Source organism: Camelina sativa, chromosome 12 (genome assembly GCF_000633955.1).
Source record: "Camelina sativa cultivar DH55 chromosome 12, Cs, whole genome shotgun sequence".
Classification (NCBI taxonomy): domain Eukaryota; kingdom Viridiplantae; phylum Streptophyta; class Magnoliopsida; order Brassicales; family Brassicaceae; genus Camelina; species Camelina sativa.
The window spans coordinates 4548971-4555934 of NC_025696.1; the positions used below are offsets into that span (position 1 = coordinate 4548971).

The following is a 6964-nucleotide window of genomic DNA, read 5'->3' on the forward strand; positions in this document are numbered from 1 at the left end:
AGAGGTGGCCGCTGATGGTGGCGATCAAGTGCGTCTCCTGTTCCATCGACTTGTGTTTGGCTGCTGGTCTTGACTGCTTGCTTCACTCGACCACCGTTTGGCCGATGGTCTTGGCCGCTGATGGTGGTGATCAAGTGCCTCTTCTCCAGTTCACTCTACTTTGCTTCTTTGCATCAAAACAAGTCCAAATGCTCCAAATGTGATGATATTACTCTAAGAACCTGAGAGGTAGCACACTATATGCATATGCTCCTAAAACAACCTAGAATGACAAGATTATGCAACAAAACTAACCAAAAACAAGGCTTAAAACCCAACAAAAAACAAGATATCACATATCTAAAATTCCTTCTTTATTTTTTTATTTACAGGTGAGGAGAGACGATATCTTAACTTTGATAGTATTGAAACGTCAGATAAAAGTGCTCATGATAATATGATCTACACTTAGGATTTCCTAAACAATATACAAGTTTCTGGATTGTCAAGCCATGCTTTAACGTTGAAAATAGGAGCACATGTCATGTTGCTAAGGAATATAGACCCTAAGGGAGGTTTGAGTAACGGTACGAGGTTAATTATTACTCAGATGACCAATCATATAATCGAAGCAAGAGTCGTGACAGGAAAAAAGGTTGGTGATAAAGTACTTATCTCTAGGATGTATGTTAGTCCACCTGATGCAAAGTTTCCCTTTCGTATGAGGTGACGAAAGTTTTCTGTTACCGTGGAGTTTGCAATTACTATAAACAAAAGTCAAGGTCAGACGCTAGAACATGTTGGATTGTTTCTACCGAAACCGGTTTTCACACATGGACAGCTTTATGTTGCCTTCTCTCGAGTCACAACCAGAAAATGCTTAAAGGTATTAATTACAGATAAATATGGGAAATGCCAGAATAAAACACTTAATGTTGTTTTCAAAGAGGTATTTGAGACTGTATAATTATGGTTTGTAGTTGGATAATTGTTTTGGATATTTAGACTTGAATTATATTTCTTCTCTTAAATAAAGTAATTTTTAATATCTTTAACACTACCTCTATTTAATAGTCAGATATAGACTTTCACATTGGAAAAAACCATTTTCTAATTTTGACTTATTTTATATTATAAAATAAAAGATAAATACATTGTAGATGGTCTAAGAACATTTTATTAAAAAAATTCACATGATTATATTTTATTTGGTTTCAACAATGTTGTTTATAAACATATAATTGTTAGCTGTGTCATAAAATGTATATATAATTTTACATCATAACTATTAACTACAAACTTTATCTTTAATCTGTAATTATATATATAATAATAAATATTAAAAAATATTTAATAGTCAAACAAAAGGTGAGACACTAAAACGATTAAGAGGCAACGTTTAATCGTGACTGTTTGTATTCTTACAAATCTGGAATCCCCTTTTCGTTTTCGATAACAGAGAAGAAACAGGAAAAACCCTAATTGGAGAAAATCATGAGATTCGATTAGCGCCAAGGTCAAGGTCTAATTGATCTTCTTCCCGAAAGAACTAATTGGCGTATACACGCCAAGGTCTTACATTCTTGGAGTATCAGCGAGTTCTTTACAAAAAGAGTACTGCTTCTTGTGGATGTAGAGGTTAGTATCGTTAATTGAACATCATTCTTACTTAAAGTTCATTTTTTAACAATTCTTATATATACGACTTCCTACACAATTGTTATTAAACTGTGAAGAGTAACACAATCAAAACTACTTTTTTACCAAATACACTCGCTAAACTCCAGAAATATATCGACGATGTTGAATGGTATGATATTAGAAATTTTAAAGTAATCAATCCAACCATGAATGAGAGGAATACTCATCATCCTTATCAAATTAAATTCACGGACGATACCACTATGACGCTGGTCCAACAATTGAGTCCAAAGAATTACTTTTGATTCGAGTATTTGGATGATATATATCATGGAAAAATAAATCATCCCATCTCTTTCGGTAAGTGTTTCGTTAATTAATTTAATATTGATATGGTACAATATGTGAGTATAGTTAATTGTAACTTTGTGTTCGGTAATCTAGAATCTTTATAGGATTTGTTGTAACTTTGCGTATTGGTCCCTCCCTTAGAAAAGTATGAATTAAACTTTTACCAAATATAGATTTGCAACACTTTGGAAAGCTAAATTCTGTCTTTTTCCCAAATTAGTTGTCTGTGAGTGTATAGTAGATGTGGAAGATAAAAGAAGACCTGAGAGTGCCAATAATAGTAATGATGTTCTCACGTTGTTGAATGGCAGGTAAAAGACATTTACTCTACCTTTAGGACAGTTACGTTTTAAAGTTGTCTCTATTAAGATTTTTTATTAATTTGATAAACATGTAGGAATGAAATGTGAAATGTCGTGTCAAAAACAACTACACTTCTGAATTCATGTCTAAATGGCAATCAAACGGGTGCCATCTCATATACAAATCCAAACCTTTTTTTTGTGTAATGCGGTTTGTGAAACTCGGAGAATATGAAGGTGTGTAACATAAAATAGTTCTGATATAATCATCATAAGGTAACCAATATATTAATTTTAAACTGCAAATGTTTATAAAACCACAGTTCGAAGGACTGGAGAATCACCAGGCTATGTAAGATTTGATTATGTAAAAATAACTTTATACACTTTATATATGATTATGTATGTTGTTAAAATAATTTTGTTTCATACACTTTATATATTTATAAGTCTGAGTTTGCTGGACGTTATTATATAAACCATGTGATGGAGCATCAAAGTGAGAGCTCAGGGACTCAGTCATAAAGAATGGACTCAGAAATAAAGATACAGTGGCTTAATGAACTTTTTGTATATGCAAACTTTAGTATAATTTTGAATGTTTATAGTACCAAATACAATGGTCTAAATAGAAGTATATTTATGGGTTGCTTAAAATATTATTTTAATAGTCTAAACGAAATTACATATTATATTATCCGAAATTATTATATCAAGGTAATTAAAATTGACCGTAACAATTGTATTTGGCTCATTTAAAACTTTGTTACGGTCAAATTGGGCTTAAACTTTGAAAATAGCCTTTAAAATTTCAATTAAACTTTAAAAATGGACTTTAAAGTTTCAATTTATATTTTGCATATGTAGAGTAATACTATAAACATTTTATTAACTATTTATTTTATTATTTTAAAAAGTGAAAATAATAATATTTAATATGAAACTTAAAAAATATATATATTTGAACATACGAACTACTATAAAAATTAAAAAAAATTAAACAAGTTTTTAAAATATAATAAAAATTTGATTCAACATTATGAATAATTAAATTAGTTTTTTTTTCTATTCAGTTCTTGCCCGCACAAGCGTGCGGGTAATTCTCCTAGNTATATATATATATATATATATATATATATATATATATATATTAAAATTTGATATTGGCCTGTATCATAGAATATATTGTATATTTTCCTATTCTAGATAAATACAACAAGAATAGGAAACTGAATAACTTAATCCCCAAGATATATTTTGCTTGGTGCACAAGTTAGATTCTCTTGTATAAATATAGGGCTGTAATTGTATTCTGTTCAATAAGAAAGTGAGAAAGAAGTTTATTCTAAACCTAGCAGCTTCTAGTTTTACATTTGACATATTTATATATATAAATGTTGCTATATTAATCAATGCAAACAAAATTTAGTCATTTTTCAGCATAAACAAGTTTGTTTGGTTATACACTTATACCTTATATATGTTGTATCTTGTGTCATTAATTAAAGTAGCATCCTTTAGCTCATTGATATATATATATATATATATATATATATATATATATATATATATATATATATATATATATATATATATATATATATATATATATATATATATATATATATATATATATATATATATATATATATATATATATATATATATATATATATATATATATATATATATATATATATATATATATATATATATATATATATATATATATATATATATATATATATATATATATATATATATATATATATATATATATATATATATATATATATATATATATATATATATATATATATATATATATATATATATATATATATATATATATATATATATATATATATATATATATATATCAATATTAGTTATATCTGCCTCTCAGGTGTCACTTCTTCGTTTGCCTAACATCACCCAAACCAACCAAGAAGTTTAATCCCGAACTTTTTTATGCAATTAGGTTTGCTATTCATATATATAGGCAGAGATTTCATTTTAATATTTAATGATGGCGGTTCACAATTTATCCCTCGTCAAGATCTTTATTATGAGTTACATTATTTCTTTATATGTATTAAAATTTGACATATTTATATATATAAATTTTGCTATATTAATCGATGCAAGCAAAATTTAGACATTTTTCAGCATAAACAATTTAAGACATAGGGTTAGTTATATTTTTAGACTGATATCAGATAATCTTTCTTCAAAATAAAAATATTAGGCAAAAATCTGTAGTCATACATGGGTCAGGGTCACCAAATCAAAAAGTCGGTACACTTGGTTTTGAGATATCTCCCTATAAAATGGTGCACTAAGTCTAACTGTTGAAACCATCCTATCTTCCCATCTCTGCCTTCTTCAAATTTATTTCCAACCAACAACAGCAATGGAAAACCATCTTCAAGAGCCCTTAACCACTTACCCTAAACCGGTTCTAACCAAAGAACAAGAACAAGTTGACGAAGAAATGATGGGCTTGCAAGCGTTGAGGATCACGAACTCATTGGCTTTTCCTATGGTTTTCAAAGCTGCCTTGGAGTTTGGCGTCCTCGATACAATTGTTGCCGTTGACGACGACGTATGGCTCTCCTCTTCCGAGATAGCTTTTGCTCTCCCTACCTAGCCCACCAACCCAGAGGCGCCAATGTTGCTGGACCGGATGTTACGGTTACTCGCCAGCCACTCGATCTTGAAATGTCGAGTAGTTGAAACCGGGGAAAATTATCGAACCGGAAAGACCCAAAGGATATATGCAGCCGAACCGGTTTGCGCTTTTTTCGTAAACCGTGGTGACGACTCAGGTTCTCTCATGTCCTTGTTCAAGTTGCACCAAAGCCAAGTCTATTTCAAAACTTGGTACGTACGTCATTATTTGCAAATCAGCCAAATTAGTAGTTAATCCTCAGTTATAACAAACCAATATGCAAAAAAGTACTATCTATACACGTCCTGAACAATTGAAGATTTGTTACAGGACACACCTGAAGGATGTGATACAAGAAGAAAAAGATGCATTCAGCTCTGCCCATGGCATGAAACTCTTCGAATACATTGGGTTGGACGAACAATTTGCTGGTATGTTTAACCAGGCAATGTCAGAATCTTCTACCATGGTCATGAAGAAGTTTTTAGAAGTATACAAAGGATTCGAAGATGTAAATACTTTAGTTGATATTGGAGGAGGACTTGGCACCATACTAAATCTTGTCACTTGCAAATATCCTCAAATTAAGGGTATCAATTTCGATTTAGCCGGGGTTTTAGCCACTGCTCCTTTGTATCCAGGTATATAAATTGAAGTGTTTTATAAAAAAAAAATGAAAAAAAAAAAGAACTTTTTCAGTTTTATTAAATCCAACTAAAAATATGTTATATAGGAGTGGAGCATGTATCCGGGGATATGTTTATCGAAGTTCCAAAAGGGGATGCAATCTTGATGAAAGTAAGTTATATATATTGCATTAAAATGAAAAGGCTATGTACTTTTATGATTTAAACAGTTCATTCACAAACTAAGTTGGATAAATTGCTGGCAGTGGATATTACATGATTGGAACGACGAAGATTGTGTAAAGATACTAAGAAACTGTTGGAAGAGTCTTCCGGAAAAGGGAAAAGTGGTAGTCGTTGACATGGTTACACCAACAGAACCAAAGAGTGACGACATTTTCTCTAACATAGTCTTTGGCATGGACATGATGATGTTAACACAATGCTCGGGTGGTAAAGAGAGGTCATTTTCTCAGTTTGAAGCTTTAGCCTCTGCTTCGGGTTTTCATAAATGTGAAATAGCTGCTCTCGCTTACACATTTTCTGTTATCGAATTCCACAAATAGATTCAGAGTTTACAACGAATACAATAATAAGCAATACTTGATTTGGTGGGAAGAGATTATAATTAAAATAAACGTTTATCTTCAATGGGTTTTTTCATAGTATATTTAAATTGTTTGTAATAAAGATTTGTGCTATTGGTTGTTTATTGTGTTGATCATTTTACATTTGGGAGATTGTCCTGCTTTCCCCTTTCTCTATTTGTATTGGTTCTCTCTTGCTTCATTGTAACTTACTCTATTTATTAATGTAAGAAAGCTCTTAAAAAAAAGACATTCGCAGTGATTGGTAACACAAACAAAGTATTACAAGTTGTACAACTTTGAATTTTTACCAATCACAAAAGCTTTACCAAAAAATTTATTAAAAGTTTTATTCTCAGCTTTTTTACAGCTTTGATTTACAACTCTTTCTTACAGCTTTGTCATATTCCGTAAAAGCTTACAGCTTCAGCTTACAGTTTTTCTGTACAGTTTTGACTACGTTACCAATCAGACCCATTGTCTCTATTTACACTCCTAACGTCTAGGGTTTTTAAGCTAGGGAGAGCAGCAAATTGATACAAAGCGGTAAGGTTTATTTGGTTCATTTTTTATGGGCCATTTGGCCTATTTATCCATTTTTCTTCTTAGTTTGATGAAAATGATAAAATCAAATAGTAGAAAACGTGGTGTAATTTCTCTGTCTTAATTAAATAATTTTATTGTTTTTGTCAACAACTTTATAAATTAAATAATACTCCCTCTGTCTCATAAAGATTGAAGTTTAGGATTTTACACACATATTAAGACAGAGAGAATATATGATTTATTTTTCTAATACTTTTTCAC

The 6964-nt window shown here is 30.4% G+C and overlaps 1 pseudogene; it reads left to right on the top strand.

The window, feature by feature from the left end:
- On the top strand, positions 4640-6149 carry LOC104730124 (annotated as a pseudogene).